The sequence below is a fragment of the Musca autumnalis genome, unplaced genomic scaffold (assembly GCF_047663935.1).
Source record: "Musca autumnalis isolate F117 unplaced genomic scaffold, ASM4766393v1 scaffold_3, whole genome shotgun sequence".
Classification (NCBI taxonomy): Eukaryota; Metazoa; Arthropoda; class Insecta; order Diptera; family Muscidae; genus Musca; species Musca autumnalis.
Genome location: NW_027411866.1, coordinates 152,558,771 through 152,580,463, shown reverse-complemented (window position 1 = coordinate 152,580,463; position 21,693 = coordinate 152,558,771). Strand labels below are relative to the sequence as shown.

General features: G+C 38.2%; 3 non-coding genes across 3 annotated transcripts; all 3 read right to left on the bottom strand.

Moving 5' to 3' along the window:
* Nucleotides 1-1,310: 1,310 nt before the first annotated feature.
* On the bottom strand, nt 1,311-1,384 carry TRNAI-AAU (transfer RNA isoleucine (anticodon AAU)). The gene has a single exon. It is a non-coding gene; the product is annotated as a tRNA-Ile (tRNA).
* Nucleotides 1,385-1,465: 81 nt separating this feature from the next.
* Nucleotides 1,466-1,538, bottom strand: TRNAK-CUU (transfer RNA lysine (anticodon CUU)). The gene has a single exon. It is a non-coding gene; the product is annotated as a tRNA-Lys (tRNA).
* A 12,969-nt stretch (nt 1,539-14,507) lies between these two features.
* On the bottom strand, nt 14,508-14,581 carry TRNAI-AAU (transfer RNA isoleucine (anticodon AAU)). The gene has a single exon. It is a non-coding gene; the product is annotated as a tRNA-Ile (tRNA).
* Between the last annotated feature and the right edge of the window lie 7,112 nt (nt 14,582-21,693).

The following is a 21,693-nucleotide window of genomic DNA, read 5'->3' as shown; positions in this document are numbered from 1 at the left end:
CTTCGAAGGACAGATCCGCCTTGAGTCGAACTTCCGCGTTATGGCGTGATGAAGTTTTTGCTAGAGACCCTGCAAGCCGTCAGGAATTAGCGTTATGTCTTTGTTCACTCTAGCTTATTTTTGAGATGACATGTCTTCAGTCGAATCGAATGAGGATTATTTTCGTAGAGCACTTCTAACCTTCTAACTCGCTTTCGTCAATGTTCTTTTCCTCCTTTATTTTAAGAACCGCTATAAAGATACCGCGGTAACCGCGATAAAGATACTAGATGACGTTTTTCAGCTTCGAAATGTTCTGCAAAAATGTCGGTCAGAAAATTTTAGGTACGACTCCCATTGACAACTAATCGAGTTTGTCGCGTTTTTATAGCCATTTTTGACATTTACCCCTGTTTTCTCAGAAAAGAACTGTGTTTTGTGTTTTCGTATGTTCTGTAAAGAATATACAAATGAATATTTTTTAAAAACATAAATGTACACCTATATCGATTTCCCCTTTTTTGTAATTTCGTGCGTGAGTGTGCGTGTTCGTGCCTTCTCGAAAAACGCCGTGTTTGTGCGTGAATGTGCATAAAAATTTTGGTCCGTGTTCGTGCATGTTCGTGCCTAATTTTTTAGGCACGCGCCCATCTCTACTAAGTAGTGAAGTAAGTAGTTTTACCTTATTACATTACTTTGTAATAGGTTACATAATGACTAACCGATTCGAATTGTTGCTGGGTATGTTTGCGATATGTATATTTGGCCGATTTTGGGCCCTATATAGCTATATCAAAATCCGATCCGATTTTCAAAATTTTTTTTTTAGCCACAATAATGAACTTGTTAAGTTTTTTCATCGATCGGATGACCATAATTCTGCCAATTAGATAATTTTGATAAAAATGCGCCTTTGGTCCCATATAAATTACTATGGAAGCAAAGATCGCACGGGTTATCGTTAACCGATCCCCAAAAAATTTCATATATAAGGGTTTTGAATCAAATGGACAAATTTTAGAGGATAGGAAGCCTAAAAAAATTTTGTCGCCCTAATGTACATTCGGAGAAATGCTTATACCCATCCCAATTATATTAAGTCAATTCATGGCAATTATCTGATCCATTTCATATGGTTCTGGTTTAGGAATTTCAATTATTCAATTTTTAAGAATTTTCGAATTGGGCAATATCATTTATCCTATCAAATATATTCCGTAGATCTCGATTTTTCACGTCTTAAGAGGCTGGAGTATTATCTATTAATGATCCACATTCTAGGTCTAATGTGTAATTTAGGATATTTTCAGAGAACAAAACATGTAATTTTGTGGCCCATGAGGGGATCGAACCCGCGACCTTCGCGTTATTAGCACGACGCTCTAACCAACTGAGCTAATGGGCCGATATTAAGTGGAGATTTATTGGTGTTGAACAATTTGAATAGGATATTGCAAAAAATCTTCATAGAAAAAAAAGTAATCTGCGCCCAACGTGGGGCTCGAACCCACGACCCTGAGATTAAGAGTCTCATGCTCTACCGACTGAGCTAGCCGGGCATATGATAACACGTTACACATTTTTACAGTCCATGCCCTTTTCCATCATCCATGTTTTCCAAAATTCGAAGTTTTTCTAGATCTGTCTTATGTGAATAAAGAATGTGTAGAATGTTCTACTTAATTAAATTTAAAATAAATGGATTTTATTTGTCCATGTATCATGAAACAACATCAGATTCCGAAGAAATTTTAATTGTGAAGGAACATAGGAAGTGACCTTTCGAACAAGAAAAACATTAAAACATCTTCATCCCTTCAAAGATTATAGAATTTTGGTTAAATGTTCTGATATTATAGGTAAAAAGTCTATAATAAGTGACCTTATAAATCATCAAAAATAGTTCACTTTCTATAAAATGCCACGGTGCGCCTTTACTAATTTTAAATGAAAGGTGCTTACACCTGGGAAGTTTTTGCGTATTCTGAAACAGCAATGACGTGCCTGAACTGATAATTCAAGATCGTCGGTGATCGATCCTTGGGCAATTCTTCCACCAGTATACATTCGATATTGCATGAACAATTGTCCGTAAAAAAGGTTTGTTCTCGTTGGATCCAATTTGACAATCGCTCAAAAAAGGCGAGTCATGGATCTATGCTTATGAATCCGAAATAAAACAGCAATCGAGCCAAATCCAACGGAAGGTTTTCATGGAAGAAGCATTTCGAAGCAAATAGTCAACTTTTTCTTCGACAAAACGGGCCTTGTGGCCACTATTCCGCTTGAGCAACGTAGGGCGGTCAATTCTGAGTGGTGCCAAAAACTCTTCAGAGAAATTTGTAATCGAACTACGGAAGAAGAATCATTGCGCACCATTGAAAACGTGGAATTCTAGGGTCATCGGCGTGGAATTGATGAGCCCTGATGACTTGATACCCAATGGCTTATTTTTATTCCCGCATATCAAGAAATAATGAGTTGTCGACGGTTTGCATCGCAAAAGATGCTGTTGAAGTGTTCAAAAACCATGTTTTAGAGGTGTCCCAATCGGAATAGAAAAAGTGCTTCGACAGTAGGTATGAGCGCAAAGAATACTTTGAAAAACAATAAAAAATATTCGGGTTTGGATTATTAAACCAAAAACTTATCTAGCAGGCCTCGTATGATAGGGATATTTCCTTCGCTAGGTAACTCAATATTACAAAACACACAGAATATAACATATTCTTTTTAATATGGGTGTACACCAGGGTTACCCAATAAACGGAAAGCTTACCCTCTACATTTTGTAAATTTGATTCAAAAACCTTAAATATGACATTTTATGTTAACCCATTTTTTTAAAATGTATAAACAAATAAGTTTGCACCTGCAATTAACGGAAAACGTTTCAAACTTGTGTGTGGATATATTGCGCACCTGTTTAGTTGATGTCCTTAGTTTTAGGGTAATTATCTCAGAAAGTATTGAATTTGAACCGAAATTATGCAGTAGAACCACGATCTCTACGAGCTGTAAAAGTTTAGAAATGATGTAATTTTTTTTTTGGAGATGCATGAAGAAGTGGGCCGATATAGTCCACATTCGAACATAATCTATATTTCAACAAGTAAAAAAGTATCAGTCGTCTTTGCCGACAGAGATATACCCTCAGCTTATGTGAATTGAAACTGTGAGCCAAATTTTGGACCAAATCCGTTAACCACTGCGAATGCTAAGTGCGCTCCAGCCACTACATATGGTGTCATAGGGATTTTTACAACTTTCGGGCTATTTTCTCAGAAAGTATTTACTTGCCCCTGAAAAAATTGTACCATCGTAAGTGGGTCAGTGAATGGAAGTCTTAAAGTGAACTTATCCGAAATTTTGTGTGGGAGGTACCCGAAGTAGTGGACAAATATAGTCCATACTCGAACCTGATCTATACCTGGCAGACATATTAGGATGTGTAAAGTATGGACTAAATCGGTCACTCCCTTCAAGAGTTGTCGTACGAACAATTTTTACGAACATTTTTGAACTTTTGTGGAGGAGGTACCTGAAGAAGTGGACCGATATGGCTTATCTTCGAACTTAAACTAAGTTTGCACAAAATTTTGCGAAGGCCAAATGTTGGACCGAATCGGTAGATCGGTCGGAGAGTTATGCTGCGCTCCAACAACTACAAACGGTGTCATATGAATTTTTGCACCTTTCAGGCTATTATGTCAAGAAGTATGGACTTGCCCCTGATGAAACTTGTACCGTCGTATGGAGGGCCGTGAATACAAGTGGCTACATCAAAAATCAAACCGATTCAAGAGCAGGTCCTAAACTAAACTTTTCCAAAATTTTGTGTGGGAGGTACCCGAAGGCGTGGACCGATGGAGTCCATATTGGAACCTCATCTAAGTTTGGTAGAAATTTCACTATGTGCAAAGTATGGACCAAGTCAGTTACTCCCTTCAAGAGTTATCGTGCGCACAATTTTTCCGAATATTTTCGAACTTTTGTGGGGGAGGTACCGGAAGGAGTGGACCGATATAACCCATCTTCGAACTTAAACTAAGTTTGGACAAAATATTGCGATAGCCAACTTTTAGACCAAATCGGTTGATCCAGTCAAAATTTCGATTTTTAACAAAAAAAATGTGCCGTTTACTTACTTACTTACTTAGCTGGCCCATTACAGAACATTTGTTCTATAGGCCGAACTAAGAAGAGATCTCCATTCCTCTCTATTTGTTGCTTTGCTCTCTGGAATACCGCGCCTTGTCATCTCATCATCCACTTGTTTGCGCCATCTATTCCTTGGCCTGCCAATTCTGCGTGCACCGCCATGTGGCATGTATTCATACGCCTTTTTAGTGGGTTCATCATCGCTCATTCTTTTGATATGGCCTAGCCAACGCAATCGCTGCATCTCGATACGTTTAACAATATTGATGTCGTTGTATAGCAGATACAGCTCGTGGTTCATGCGACGTCGATATTCACCGTCAACGCAGATTGGTCCGTAGATCTTTCGAAGAATTTTTCTCTCAAACACACCAAGCACTGCCATGTCTGCTTGCGCAAGTACCCAGGCTTCGGAGCCATACATCAGCACGGGTAGTATCAGTGTTTTGTAGAGCGTTATTTTTGTTTGACGAGATGTGGCTTTGTTTTTAAACTGCTTACTTAATCCAAAGTAGCATCTGTTGGCCAATACAATTCTTCTTTTTATTTCACAACTGATGTCGTTTGTTGTGTTGACGGAGGTGCCGAGGTAGACGAAGTCTTTTACTACCTCAATATTATAGGAACCAACTTCCACAGTCGGTCCGAGCTCAATGGACGCATTGCGCGTCGACACCATCAACTTGGTCTTCTCACCGTTTACCGCCAGACCCACTTTAGCAGATTCTCCTTCGACTTTTATAAAGGTATCAGTTACTTCTTTTACTGATCGACCCATGATGTCTATATCATCAGCATAAGCAAGTAACATGTGACTATTGGTGTAGATTGTGCCACTTCTTTTGACGTTTGCCTCTCGTATAACCTTTTCTAGCAGGATGTTGAAGAGGTCACACGAAAGGCTGTCTCCTTGTCTGAAACCTCTTTTGGTACCAAACTCTTCGGAGAGGTTCTTTCCTATTTTAACTGAGGACCTCGTGTCAGTTAAAGTCATTTTACAAAGCCGAATGAGCTTTGCGGGAATACCAAATTCAGACATAGCTTGGAATACCTTTGAGCGCAGCGGACTGTCGAAGGCTGCTTTATAATCGACAAAAAGGTGGTAGGTGTCGATCTGCATCTCTTGGGTCTTCTCCAGGATTTGCCGCAGGGTAAATATCTGGTCAATGGTGGACTTGCCAGGTCTAAAGCCGCATTGGTATGGTCCAATAATCTCGTTGACCATTGGCTTTAGTCGTTCGCACAATATCCCTGACACGATCTTGTAGGCAATAGGGAGTAGACTTATGCCCCTATAGTTAGAGCATACAGTCTTATCTCCCTTGTTGTGGACGGGGCACAGGATACTCAGGTTCCAATCGTCGGGTACTCGTTCTTCCTGCCAGATGGTGCTAACTAGCTGATGAATACACCTTATCAGCGTGTCGCCTCCGGTTTTGAACAGCTCGGCTGGTAAGCCATCGGCCCCTGCTGCCTTATTATTCTTCAGCCGATTTATTGCTGTCTTTACCTCATCTTGGCTGGGCGGTATACATTCAATACCATCTTCTGGGATTGGGACTGTGGTATCTTCGTCGTCTTCGCTGCTATTGGATACCAACAGATTTGAAAAATGTTCTTTCCATATCCTGAGTACACTATCTGTATCAGTTACCAAATTACCTTGCTGGTCTCTACAGGAGGATGTGCCTGTACCAAAGCCATCAGTTTGATGCTTGACTCTTTGGTAGAATTTTCGGACTTCATTCTGGCTCCTGTACATCTCGATTTTTTCACACTCCCGCTTTTCCATCTCTCTCTTTTTCCTGCGGAAAAGACGTTTCTCCTCTCTCCTTTTCTCCCTGTATCTCTCTCGTGCGCTACGCGTTGCTACGGATTGTAAAGTAGCCTTATATGCCGCATTTTTCTCTTCGGTGGCAGCACGACACTCCTCATCATACCATGGATTCCTTGGTGGAGGTCTCTGGTATCCAAGTATGGATTTTGCGGCTGTTTGCATGGAGTGGGCAATGCTTTGCCATTGCGCTGATATGTTATCGGGATGAGGAGGGCTTTGATTAAGCAATTGGGCTAGTTGAGTGGAATATGCTGTGGCTATCTGTTGTGATTGCAGCTTACCGATGTCTAACTTTCGTGTTGTGTCTGTTCGTACTTTGTTTGCTACGTTTAAGCGGGTGCGTACCTTTGCTGCAACAAGGTAGTGGTCCGAATCAATGTTTGCGCCTCGGAACGATCGTACATCCAACACGCTCGATGAATGTCTTCCATCTATCACAACATGATCAATTTGGTTTCTTGTTTTCTGATCTGGAGACAGCCAGGTGCCCTTATGAATATCGAGATGATTAAATCTGGTACTGCTAACTACCATGTTTTTTGCAGCTGCAAAGTCTATCAGTCTCATACCATTGTCAGATGTTTCACTGTGGAGACTGAATTTCCCGACTGTTGGGCCAAAGATATTCTCCTTTCCAATTTTGGCATTAAAATCGCCTAGAATGATTTTAATGTCATGGGCAGGGCAACGGTCATATGTTTCTTCTAAGCGCTCGTAAAATATATCTTTGGTCTGTTCATCCTTTTCTTCAGTGGGAGCATGAGCGCAAATAAAGCTGATGTTGAAGAATTTAGCTTTTATTCGAATTGCAGCAAGTCTTTCATTCACTGGAGTGAAGCTGGATACAAGATGTTTTAGTCTCCGACTAACTACGAATCCACAACCAAACTCATGCTTTACGTCATGGCAGCTATAATACAGTGCGTCACCTTTAGGTGTTGTTGTGACGCCTTTCCCAATCCATCGTATTTCCTGTATGGCAGTAATATCGGTCTTGTACTTTTCAAGTACGTCTGCCAATGCGAAGACTGCACCTTCTCTATAAAGAGTGCGAACATTCCAGGTGCAGATTCGCAGATCATGGTCCTTAAAACGTTTGCGGGGTTCGTCAACTTTAGAGGGGTTTGTTTTTCTTTTCTTTCGTTTTTTCATAGTAGGCTGTTTTTTCTAGGGGAGGGTTACTAACCCGACGCCCAAACCCAAGTTTTTAACGTTCTTATGGGTGAACGCGCGGCACATGTTAGCTCACTACCTTTAACGGGTGTTAAAGGCAGTTCCCCAGGTGACACCACGGGGAGGTCAGTGTCCACTTGGGATGAAAGAGGGACCAAGATAAATCCTGGGCTTTGCCATGTTAAAACCGGTCAGGACCGTTCCTTGGTATCTTCCATCCCCTACGTCACCCATGCCGTTTATTGACCATTTATCGGTCAGAAAAATTTTAAGGAAAATTCTCTAATTTGAAGACAAAATTTTGATGTATTCAATAAACTCACAAAAATATATGAAGACTGAACACCAAATTTCTGTAATTTTGGGTGGATAATGTGGCTAAAACTATTTATATATAAATATAAATTTATATTGCCTGACTTGAATAATGGTCGATCTGTATTGATTTTAATGTCTTGATATTATCAACAATAGGTTGCAAACAGAATAACTTATACATTTGGCTGGGGAGCCTTTTTGCCTTTTTTCATCATAGTTCTGTTTAGAAATATTATTTAAGTGTTAATAATGAGTTTAAGACTGTTTTGTAATGCTATGAAGTATGATTTTGTAGTAGTTTGAGCGTTGCGATACATATAGGCTTGTTAGCTTCTTCATCGCAATACACATTATAAATAAACTAGCAAATGCCCGCTACTTCGTATGCGGAAAGGGCATAAAATATATATGAACAATATTTAATGTGGAAGTGGTGAACACTGACGATTCTGTTGTACTAAAACCTATTTTTAATACCAACATTTGATCGATTTAATAATTTTTTTAATTCCAAAAAAACATATCTGCCGTATCGCACTCCTACACAGCTACCATATTTTTTATTTCGGATTTCCAAAACTACTACCTCATATCACAGACATATGTACACCAACAGCGACTCATACTGCAAATTTCACACTTGACTTCTGGTTTTACTCCTTCACTTACACAGCATTCCCTCCCAATACGAATTTCCAAACACTAAACTTTATCTCACCCCCTCACAACAACAATAACGCACATTCACAATTCAAGGTTCTAGCTTCAGCGGTTTCGCCAAGAACCCGAATAGGTTCGACTTAGTGTTTTTTAAAAATAGAACAAATCTATATTGTCCAATTTTCTTTACATTTGGACCTTGAATACTCAGAGGATATAAAAGCTTAATTTAAAAAATGTCTACTTCAATCCACTTTTATTAGAAGAGGTATTTTGAAGACTTAGAGTATTTTGAAGATTTTATGCACATTTTCCAATCGAACTCCGAACTTTATCTCAAAGTTCAGAGTGGTCTTCATAACAAATATTTTTACATTTCGTATTTTTTGTCCAAATTATATAATCCAAGCTTTGTACACCCAACTTTCCTACACCCAACACCAAATTTAGTACCATTTAGTACTTTTCATTCACCTATAGTAGGTATTTCTCACTTTAACCGTTTACACAATACCAAAATGGTTTTGGTACCAACATGTTACCAAACTTTTCGTACACATAATTAAACGTTTCAAAGCTTACTTCCTTAACATATATCCCGACCGCAATTCACTTCTCCAGCTTTATATGTTCCGCTGAAAGCAATTATATTACTATTTAGTACTTTTTGTATAAATAAGTGCGAATTTTCAAAACTTCATCCCTACCTCCACTCTAAACAACAATTGCTAATCTAATACCGAACTTCAAATTTAAAAATTCCAGTTCTACCCCTTTACAAAATCACAAATTGTACAAGATTCTGTACCATATAGCAAATACCAAAAGGTACCAAATTTTGTACCATTTACCACTTATCGTTCACGACTTTCCAAAAACTACTTGCATAACTCAGTTCTTTCGTTCACCTAAATCCAAATTATAGCCAATGTACTTTCATATAGCACTTTTTCATAAGTACGAATTTCCAAAGTAACCGCAATCCTACACTCCAACAGTAATCTGTTCACGCAAATACAAATTGTATCGAATTTAGTACCTTTAAGTATCTCAATTCTACATTCTAACAGTAACCTTAATTCCAAGTTTCACGATTTCAGCTCTATCTTCACCCAAATCCAAATCATACTAAACTCACTACCATTTAGGAATTTTCGACCTTTGGTAACCTTTCTTACTCTTTATCAGTGATCCTTATTCAAATATTCAGCACTATTCGTTAATTCAAATCCAAATTGTACTATATTTAGTACTTTTCGTACACTTTTAGTTCGAATTTCCAAAAACCTGTCTTTGTTACTCCCCATCAGTGACCCTTCTTCAAAATTTCAAAATTCCTGCTCTATCCGTTCACCCTAATTCAAATTATACTAAATTTAATACCATTTAGTACTTTTCGTACGCTTATAGTTCGAATTTCCAAAAACCTTTCTTTGTTACTCTCCACCAGTAACCCTCATTCCAAATTTCAGCTCTATCCGTTCACCCGAATCCAAATTGTACTAAATTTAGTACCATTTAGTACTTTTCTTACACTAATAGGTCGACTTTCCAAAAACCTTTCATTGTTACATTTCATCAGTGACCTTCATTCCAAATCTCAGTATTCCAGCTCTATCCGTTAACCCAAATTCAAATTGTACTAAATTTAGTACTTTTCGTGCACTTACAGTTCGAATTTCCAAAAACTTTTCTTTGTTACTCTCCACCAGTGACTCTCATTCCAAATTTTAGGATTCCAGTTCAATCCGTTCACCCAAATCCAAATTGTACTAAATTTAGTACCATTTAGTACTTTTCGTACACTAATAGGTAGACTTTCCAAAAACCTTTGATTGTTACTTTTCTCAGTGACCTTTATTCCAAATTTCAGTATTCCAGCTCTATCTGTTCACCCAAATCCAAATTGTACTAAATTTAGTACCATTTAGTACTTTTCTTACACTTGTAGTTCGAATTTCCAAAAACCGTTCGTTGTTACTCTCCATCAGTGACGCCTCATTCCAAATTTCAGGATTCCAGTTCTATCCGTTCACCCGAATCTAAATTGTACTAAATTTAGTTCCATTTAGTACTTTTGCTACCCTCCATCAGTGACCATCATTCCAAATTTCAGGATTCCAACTCAATCCGTTCACCCAAATCCAAATTGTACTAAATTTAGTACCATTTAGTACTTTTCGTACCCTTATAGTTCGAATTTCCAAAAACCTTTCATTGTTACTCTTCATCAGTGACTCTCATTTCAAATTTCAGGATTCCATCTCTATCCGTTCACCCAACTCCAAATTGTACTAAATTTAATACACACCATTTAGTACTTTTCGTACACTAATAGGTCGACTTTCCAAAAACCTTTCTTTGTTACTCTCCATCAGTGACCCTCATTCCAAATTTCAGTATTCCAACTCTATCCGTTCACCCAAATCCAAATTGTACTAAATTTAGTACCATTTAGTACTATTCGTACCCTTATAGTTCAAATTTCCAAAGACCTTTCATTGTTACTCTTCATCAGTGACTCTCATTCCAAATTTCAGGATTCCAGCTCTATCACCCAAATCCAAATTGAACTAAATTGAGTACCATTTAGTACTTTTCGTACACTAATAGGTCGAAGTTTCTAAAACCTTTCATTGTTACTCTTCATCAGTGACTCCCATACCAAATTTCAGGATTCCAGCTCTATCCGTTCACCCAAATCCAAATTGTACTAAATTTAGTACCATTTACTACTTTTCGTACGCTTATAGTTCGAATTTCCAAAAACCTTTCATCGTTACTCTTCGTCAGTCAATCTCATTTCAAATTTCAGGATTCCATCTCTATCCGTTCACCGAAATCCAAATTGTACTAAATTGAGTACCATTTAGTACTTTTCGTACCCTTGTAGTTCGAATTTCCAAAAACCTTTCATCGTTACTCTTCATCAGTGAGCCTCATTCCAAATTTCAGGATTCCACCTCTATCTATTCACCCAAATTCAAATTATACTAAATTTAGTAATTTTCGTGCACATACAGTTCGAATTTCCAAAAACTTTTCTTTGTTACTCTCCATCAGTGGCCCTCATTCAAAATTTCAGGATTCCAGCTCAATCCGTTCATCGAAATCTAAATTGTACTAAATTTAGTACCATTTAGTACTTTTCGTACACTAATAGGTCGAATTTCCAAAAACTTTCTTTGTTACTCTCCATTAGTGACTCCCATTCCAAATTTAAGGATTCCGGCTCTATCCGTTCACCGAAATCCAAATTGTACTAAATTTAGTACCATTTAGTACTTTTCGTACCCTTATAGTTCGAATTTCCAAAAACCTTTCATCGTTATTCTTCATCAGCGACTCTCATTTCAAATTTCAGGATTCCATCTCTATCCGTTTTCCGAAATCCGAATTGTACTAAATTTAGTACCATTTAGTACTTTTCGTACCCTTATAGATCGAATTTCCAAAAACATTTCATCGTTATTCTTCATCAGCGTCTCTGATTTCAAATTTCAGGATTCCACCTCTATCTATTCACCCAAATCCAAATTGTACTAAATTTAGTACTTTTCGTGCACATACAGTTCGAATTTCCAAAAACTTTTCTTTGTTACTCTCCATCAGTGGCCCTCATTCAAAATTGCAGGATTCCAGCTCAATCCGTTCATCGAAATCTAAATTGTACTAAATTTAGTACCATTTAGTACTTTTCGTACCCTTATAGTTCGAATTTCCAAAAACCTTTTATCGCTTCTCTTCTCAGTGACCCTCATTCCAAATTTCAAGATTCCAGCTCTATCCGTTCACCTAAATCCAAATAGTACTAAATTGAGTACCATTTAGTACTTTTCGTACATTAATAGGTAGAATTTCCAAAAACCTTTCTTTGTTACTCTTCATTAGTAACTCCCATTTCAAATTTCAGGATTCCAGCTCTATCCGTTCACCCAAATCCAAATTGTACTAAATTTAGTACCATTTAGTACTATTCGTGCACTTATAGTTCGAATTTCCAAAAACCTTTCTTGTTACTCTCCACAAGTTACCCTAATTTCAAATTTCAGGATTGCAGCTCTACCCGTTCACATAAATCCAAATTGTACTAAATTTAGTACCATTTAGTACTTTTCGTACCCTTGTAGTTCGAATTTCCAAAAACCCTTTTGTACATCTTTCTAGCTCTCCATCAGTTACCCTCACTCCAAATTTCAGAATTCTAGCTCTTACCGTTTGCCTAATACAAAGGGTACCATATTTAGTACCTTTTAGTACTTTTCGTACACTTCTAGGTCGAATTTCCAAAAACCCAGCCTTATCTCACCCCTACACACCAACAGCAACCTACACCCAAAATTTCAACTTTCTAGCTTCAGCGGATTCGTCTGGGCGCTGATGAATCAGTCAGTCAATCAGTCAGTCACTCACCTCACTACTCTTTTATATATATAGATAAATAAATAAATAAATAAATAAAACTTAAAAACCCGAAAATTGGGCGGTACCGTTCCACAGGGGTTATATCAAAACGTGAACCAATACCAACAATTCTATGTAATAATATTTCGCAAGACCTAGCGAAGACTAAATACCAAATATCAGCTACATTGGCTGTTTAATGTCGCTAAAACCTTGAAAATACCGAAAATCGGGCGATACCGTTCTATTGGGCATTGGACATGTACATAATTTTTATAAGAAAAGTTTTTTGGTCCATTGGGAACCCTCAATGCAAAATTTCGGCGTATTTGGGCGTGAAACATATGTAAAATCTATCCCAAAACGTGAACCGACCTTCGCAATTTTTTGCTCTCGACATTGTCAGTGAACTATAAGTATTTATACCAAAATTCATCTGCCAACGCCAACTCATTTTATATTTGGCCACCGTTTATTTGAACTCGCCACATAGTGCAGCGTTTTTTTTTTTTGAGGTTATGCGCCATTATGTCGGGAACTATGGACTTGCCCTCGAAAAAAATTACAATGACGTAACGGGGCCGCACAAACATCCTGTTAAAAAAATTCATAACGATTCGTGAGGTGTCACTAAACTGCACTTATTTCAAATTTTGTGTGGTAGGTACCTGAAGGAGTGGACCGGTATAATCCATATTCGAACCTGATGTATGCCTAGAGGTAGTATTACCATATGCAAAGTTTGGTTCAATTCGTTTACTCCCTTCGAGATTTATCGTGCGTTTTGCGTTTTGCGACAATTTTTGAACATTTTTGGGGGAGGTACCTGAAGGAGTGGACCTATATGGCCCATCTTCGAACTTAAATCAAATCTGTACAAAATATTTCGATACCCAAAATTTAAACCGAATTGATTGATGCGTTCGAGAGTTATCGTGTGCACCAGCCAGACGGACGGACATTGCTAGATCGACTCAAAATTGTCTGAAACGGATATCGTACAAACATACTTGGGGTCTAAAACCATTATTTCGATGAGGCACATTTTTGGTCGTATCAAAGTGTAAATACGCTCTTAACCTAAAGGTTGAGGGTATAAAAAACAGTAGGTTGGAAGAGGTACCCAAAGAAGTGAATCGATATGGTCCATCCTTGAACTTAATCTACAAGGACACAAGGTGAAATGTTTCGACCAAATCGGTTCATCCGTTCGGGAGTTTTAGACAGCCAAAAATGAAAGAACAGAGTTAAATCGCCTTAATCGGATTTTTGTCCATAAATATTTGGAGTCCAAAATATTATTTCGATGGGGCATATTTTTGATCGTATAATACCATCGTTGCCTAAAACCTTTATCCTCATCCAGACTTGGTTGGATAGTTAAGGTCTTGGTCCTTTCGCATTTTTCTCCCGGACTCAATTTAGTAATTTACTTTTTTAAGAATTTCTCCCACTGACCGAAGATTTAAAAGATTTTAACTTTGCCAGGTCAAAAGGCGCATTGATATGGTACAAATATTTTTATTCGGCGAACCGCTGTTTCCTCCTCGAATCGTCGAGTGCTTTCCATCAACTACAACCTACGATTTGGTTAATTAGTTAAAATTCATGTTCTTTTTATACGATCTTATCGTTGAAATTTTTTTATCCGAATTGTCGCTACCCTTTCATCCTTCGTCTAACAAGAAACCCATAGCCAATGTACCTTTAAGTGTAGTTGTGACGCAGTTTCCGATTTATAGCACTTTCTGAAGACGGTATATTTTCCTTCTCTGCAAAAATGCTGGATATCCCTGTTGCAGATTTGCAGGTCATGTTTCTTAAATCGTTTGCTAATTTCGTCCACACAAGGGGGTCAGTGTTTTTTTCTATGAGATTGTCAACTCCTAAACATGACATCGCTCTCATGGGCATCGGCATCTTTTTACAGGATAATATAGGATTCCTCTAAGATTTTAAAGAGTAAAATTATATTTGGCCCATGAGGGGATCGAACCCGCGACCTTCGCGTTATTAGCACGACGCTCTAACCAACTGAGCTAATGGGCCACAGTGATGTCATTGAAATTTATAAAACGCTCATAAATGTTGCCTATAGCTAACACTTTATTTTTAAAGAAGCGATAACAAAATATTTAAAATAATAAATAGTCCTATTTTAAACTTTTAAAAGGTTGAGGAGGATTTAATATAGATTACTCCACAGAGATTACCTATTTATACAAATGACTGACTACCTTTGATTTCAATTATGTACTTCATTATCAATTCTTAATAATTGTATGTATTGGAAAATTAACTTGTCGATAAACAGCAACATTGGCACTTATCTGAAAAAAAGAAAAACATGGAATATTATTGTCTTTGCTGTCATAGGACCCTACTGTTGTTACAGTATGGCCAGAATTGAGATTAAAGGGATAAAGGCCAAACAGAACTAGTCGGTCACAATCGCATAAAGTGAATAAGTTTTTTTACAAAAAGAATAATTTCGTTCCAACTCCTTATTTCGAATACTGCATCAACTTGAATCGACAACTATGAGAACAGCATTAACATGCCATCTGTCGTGTCCAACGTCAATCGATTGTTAATAGCGAATTCCTTGAAACCGTGGACCATCATGGCTAAATATGCAATAAATCAACATTTTCTCAGCCAATCATATTCCGTCCGGTTAGAACTTCGGTTCGGTTATAATAACGTTATCAATCATTTCCAATTACTATAACAAATTGAGCTAAACTCCACATATGAAAAGAATGATGGAAGCTGGGGTGTGTGTGAAATTGACTCCTTCATCAGTAGACCCTCCCACTGTACCACCTCTCAATCCCACGGCGGCCGGTTCTATGCAGCGGACTGTCACCTCAACAATTATGTGTTTGTGTTAGTGTATTTTTTCACCATGGGAGCGGCAATTTATCCCAGAATGCCTGCTCCGAGCTCTTTTGGTCCGTGCCGGGTTAGAGATAAACCCCTGGCGAGCATGGATCTGTTCCGTTTGCCAGATCCGCATCTAGCACATGTCAACAATGGTGAGATGTATAACGCCTCCGCAGTCTCCCCAGCAACAACAAACACAGCATCTAACACTGCAAATTGTTGTTCAACGGCCCGTAAATCGATCATTCCTGCAATTCAATTGCAACGGTCTTCGCAATAAGGCCAGTGAATTTGGGGACTTTATGAGTCGGAAAAACATCATGGTCGCCGCGATCCAGGAAACAAAGCTCATCACAACGCAAGCTACGACGGTTACAACGTTTTGCGGAAGGTTCGCACAAGAAGCCGAAGAGGAGGACTTGCTTTCCTAATACACCAGTCTGTCCAGTACAGATCTATCGCGCTTGAGCTTGTCTCTAGTGACCCATGCATGGAATGTAAGGGGGTAGCAGTAAAGTGTGGTACTGCCGAGGTAGATCTGCTTAATGATGAATAGCTGTGTCCGGCGTTATATGACCGATATTAGTTCGCTTTTAGGGGTACTAGGGGACTTCAATGCTCATCACGAGCTTTTGCATTCCGTCCTAGGTAATGACCAGAGGGATACAGAGCTGGCCGATGACATATGTGATAGTTTAAATGTCTACATAGCTGACCTAGTGCAGTTCTTCCATCTGAGGAATACGAAAATATCCGCCGCTAAATCCACTGCCACACTATTCACCACATGGACGGCTGAAATGAGGCTCCCACTGAACATGTTGGTCGATGGTGCACTGATTCCGACCATTAACTACCCCAAAATAGTTTGTGTAACGTTCCAAAGCATGTTTAAGTCGTCCGCGCAAGCCACAGCTATTTGCGATAAGATCAGAAGTAGGAACAAGGTGCTGGCAGGCAGCACTTGGGGAGCAGACAAAGATACCTTGTTGACTACCAACAATGAAATAGGCCGGTCTGTGTTAAGCTATGCGGCGACAGCGTGGTCTGCAAAGGTTAGCACTATGCATTGGAAGAAGATTCAAACCTGCCAGAATACCGCCCTGAGGACAGTGTTTGTTATTATGTTTGTATGTTCGTTCTGCTGTTCAATCGGGCTCTGGGTCTATCTCCAGTTCCAGGAAAGTGGTTGTTTCGATAAGATGTAACCACAGGTCCACTGGAGTTAGATGAGTAGGTTTGGCTGGGCGGTTGAAAAGGTGTTTTGTGTCGTGCGGGCCCATGCCACATACTGGGCAGATGTCTTGCACGGCGCGATCGATTTCCGCCAAATAAGAATTTAGGCGACTGCAATATCCCGAGCGTAGTTGAGCCAAAACTACTCTAGCAACGAAAGCATCTCATTGTATTTTTTACTGGAAGAATCTTTGCCTTCTCATGTAGATGGTCCACTGAAAATTTGAGGAGGCACCCTGTTGCTGTTCTCAGGGCGACATTCTGGCAAGTTTGAATCTTTTTCCAATTCGTATCACATAATCTCGGGGACCAGACTGGCGCCGCATAGCTTACCACAGACCGACCTATAGCGTTCTATGTGGTCAACAAGGTTTCTTTATCTGTAGTGGGATTCTGTAACTCATTTTTGCTGTTACCGACAAAAATCGCAAATTTATGACTAAAAACATAAACAAAAGTTGGCACCCCAAGTGCTGCCGGCTAGGGACTTAAGGACCTTGTTCCAAATCCAAATACAAGTGGATATCATTCACACTGATCATGTCACAGCAGAAGAACGCCAGCTGCCAAGCAAACACGAGTGGTTTTAAGATTCGGTTGATGCAGCCGCCTCAATTTGAATTGGGCCCGCATTGACGTCACGATACCCAACACATGCCCAGCATGTGGATTGGGACCTCACGACACACTGCATTAGTTTAGCTGCCCAGCTAACCCCACTCACCTGTCTCCTTATTCTTTATGGACGCAACCAGTCCAGGTTGCAGAATTCTTGAGTCTGGATACAGAGGAACCAGTACCTGATAACTGAAAAAATAAAGCACGAACGAACATATTTGCATTTCTACAACAACAACAAATGTACCACCTCTGCGTGTCAACTATAAGAAATCCAACTGGCCTAATTTTAGAGAGTTTACCAATCAATGCTGCAGAGATCTCCGATATCAGAATGGATTTTCAAGGGCAATGCCAATGCTGTAGCCGCTTGTCACATACATACCTTCCGAATAACAGAACGGAGCAAATATAAGTCATTAACTTCGTAAAAAGATTGTACTTCAACTTTAAGATATCAGATTTCAAGACTACTTGTTTGTTTCGTCAAAACAACTTTAAGATACCATAGTAAAAGAACTGACAGCAAGTCAACAACTTTGACTATGAAGATAACGCGAAAAAGTGGACACATAATTTGAAGTATTGCGACATTTGGAGTCAGAACCAACAAATTGTGGACAACGGCTAGTAACTACTGAACCCTGGAAATAGGACGATGTGTTTGTTGGTTGATCTCATGAGATATTTTTTATTGACAAATTGTCGAGCAATATGGGAGTAACAGGGCGACCATTAGATCCGGACGGCCCGGCCTAAAATCCTCAATCTATCAATAGCCACCCTCAACGTTCGGCACATTTGAAAATGGGTTGGGTGGTATCGTTGTTGAAGCCACGTGGCAAGTAAACAAGATATAGGATAGCTATCCAATTATCGATCAGCATCCTGTCCTCGCCACCAGCACAGTGTGCAACCTCTCTATATATCTTCTTCAAAGATATCTGTAGAGGATTTAAAGATTAAAGGCCATGCCTAAGAACAGCGTTTGTTCCAATAAAAACTATTTTTAGAATTGCGAGCATACAAAACACCGAAATAGTTTGAAGCTCTGAGAAAGCGTCTCTGAAACTGTTTATCCTATGCGTTTAGACCCAACTGTGCTAAAAATCTCAAAAGAGTCGGGGGTCGCTTCGACTAATGTCGAAGATTTGTACTTCAGATGTACATGAGTCCAAAACAGCAAGTTTTTAAGCTGAACTTTCAAAATCTACTTGTTGAGAAATACATATGGACTTTAAACATAAAATTTGTATATATTGACGTAATCTGTATTTCTAGGTGTACCCGTGGTAAAATGTAATCTATACTAAATAATAAAAGTTTAGAAATTTATGGATAATATGCTGTTTATATTAGAGCTTTTTGTAGGGTTAACCTTCTTTATAAGCATTTGTTTGAAATATAAGCAATGGAATTGACATTTAAAACCCAGTCGGTTTGTTAAATCCGGTTATATATAAACGGGGTATAACACCCTGTAAAAATCACAAATTTCCTTATTTTTAATAAACAAAGAAATATTGTTAGATATAAGCAAACTGCGAGTAGTTAATGTTTAGATGTTTTTTGGAACCGCTCAAGGCCCTATGGGCTAGGTTACTGTAATAAATAAATTAAATTGAAAATTGGAAAAAGGAAAATGTTTTCTATCTATACGTAAAAGTGGTAAGCAAACAGAATACCAATGTACTCACCGTTAAAATTCAGAATATATGACGGAAACTGTCGAAGTTTCCCTCAATGCGAATTACTCAGTTCCTGTAACCTTTTCCGATTTAAAATGTTTAATTAGCAAGTTTATGGATGTTTCCAGTTTCTCTAAAATTACATAAGATTATCAATAATATATGATGATGTTTACTAGAATTATAACACGAATATACTTACCACATTCTGAAATTGGATTTTCGAAGTAATTTCGAAAACACCTCCTCATTAGGTATGGTTATATTTTATTGATTCTATTATTTAGGATTTTTCAACTTAGGAAGTAAGCATTGCATTAATTTTTGTCATGTATGTATATTGATATATGAATGCTTAGGTATCGTTATCTTGTCTTGCGTAGAATTAAGAACGCAGTTTGGTCCTAAATATCAGTGAGTGATGCTTTCTGACATATGGACATCAAACTGTCCAAAATTTCCTTACGCTGAACTAAAGACATTTCATAGCACTGTAACGATGATGTTAGCAAAAGAGATCGTTAACGTTGCGCACAATTGCAACAATTCAGACGGAATTTTTGTGGACGTGAGCTGGTGTAACGAATTATAAAACCTGAAATCATGCCCGAAATTTTCTGGAACAACTCTAGTTTAGTGAAAACTCTCCGTTTTTTTGAAATTTTTTCCAGGTGTAGATATTGTTGCGCGCGCTGATGACGGGAATGTATAATTTTCTTGTGGGACGGACCCGGTTACCCGGTTATTGGACCCGAAAGTCCGGGTACAAAACCCGGCTCTGATAAACCAAAGCAAATTTTTCATAATTTTATGGATAACTGTCGGTAAACCGATATACCATAACTTGATACAAGAAGATCATTTGAATAAATCTGTCTTGATTGATCAAGTCTAGGTTGTTGTGATGAAACAAATATCACTTCCAATTCTTTCACTTTTTCGTCATACTTCTTTACTTGTTTTGTTTTCAATATTTTTTCGCGAAAATAAAACTTCCAATTACACCTTCGACTGAAAAATGTAAACAAACGTTATTTGGCGCTAGCTAGCTATATTTTTGCTGTTGTCAATTTGCATTTTCAACATGTTGATAGTGTTGCCAAACATGATGACATTGTGTAAATACGGCTTTGTATGAAGAATACCTTCATTGTGTTCCAGTGTTTTTAATGGCAAAGGGGTAAAGCTGTAGGCCTATTCTGTAACTTTTTAACTTTACTCATTGTTTATTTTACAACAATTTCATTTGTTTGTTTTGTATTTGTTACAAAAACAAAACAAATTTTAACAACTTTCCAATCGATAAAAGTTACAGAATAGGCCTACTGGAAACACAATTGGTCTATTCCAGAACTGCATAGCATGGTACAAATACACAGGTAGCCGCATCGGCAATTGTTGGCAACATAAGATGTCAAAATTTGACATCAATTCAATGCAATTGACACATTATGTTACCATCAGCTGGCATGATAATGCTACCTGTATTATTGTACCATGCTGCATAGGCACATGTCCGTATTTACTAAAGGGATGTTTACACTATCTATGAATGTTATATGAAATGTCAAATTTGCTACCTGTGAATGTTGTACACTTAGAGGTATTTTACACTATCTATCAATGTCATATGACACAAAATAAAAACATTCCATATCTACCCACGCAGGCAATGTGGAGACGTAATTTTACTACAATTTTGCTGGTGTGGACGCACAAAGTAAATGGCGTAAGGAAAATCCCCAATATTGCAAATGTTAGCGACTATATAATGATGGAAAATTTCATGTCGTATGACATTTACATATAGTGTAAACTACCCCTTAGTGTGACCACAATGAAAATTTTCATCTATCAAAATGATGATGTGGCAACTCATATGTAAATTGTTCATTTATGGGGTTTCTACACGAAATGTTTTTTACATATTCATGCATAGCAACTGCCACTTTTTTCCCCAATATGTAATTCTTTCTGCACAACAAAAATTTTATTTCATTAGTTTTCTGTTGTTTTCTTTATTTATATCGCGTACAAACAAAACAGCTGTTTGCCTTTGTTTGTACAGACGAGAATAGAGCGCGTTCTATTCGAAAACAAGTAAGAAAAGTCTATAGTCGGACGGAGCCGACCATGGGATACCCTATACCACTATCCCTGGACAATCGCTCTCCACGGAACTTCTTTTCAATGATTGTGAAAATTTAATTATCAAATATCAGAGATGTAATGTATAATACTTATGACCAAAACCTAAAAGTTATCTAGCATGACAAAGGCATTTTTGTAGCAGGAAAGGAAAATTTTGTTCACACAAACTAAAATGTAATGAAACCCACTTATGTAGTACTACTACTTCCGTTGTTTAACCGCTACGTTTGTTATGACCGCGCTAGGTTTTAGATTGGCCATCCGACTAGCTATCGGTCCCAGGGGGTTCTCAACCCGCCAACCTAATTCTGGGTCTAACAAGAACTTTCATTATTTGATACACAAAGACACTACACAAAATACAACACGGAGAACATTATGTGGAACTTGGGCCCTTGGTGGTCAGACCCTCACACAGCCCTCCCATCCTTGGTCCACGAATCCATTTCTACTATTTACATGAACCCCACAAACTCCTTTTCCCTTACCTCCCTCTTACAACCTTTTTCCCTCCCAAATTAATAACACTACTCCATATTCATCTTAATTCACGTTTACTTATAACATAATTTTATTGATAAA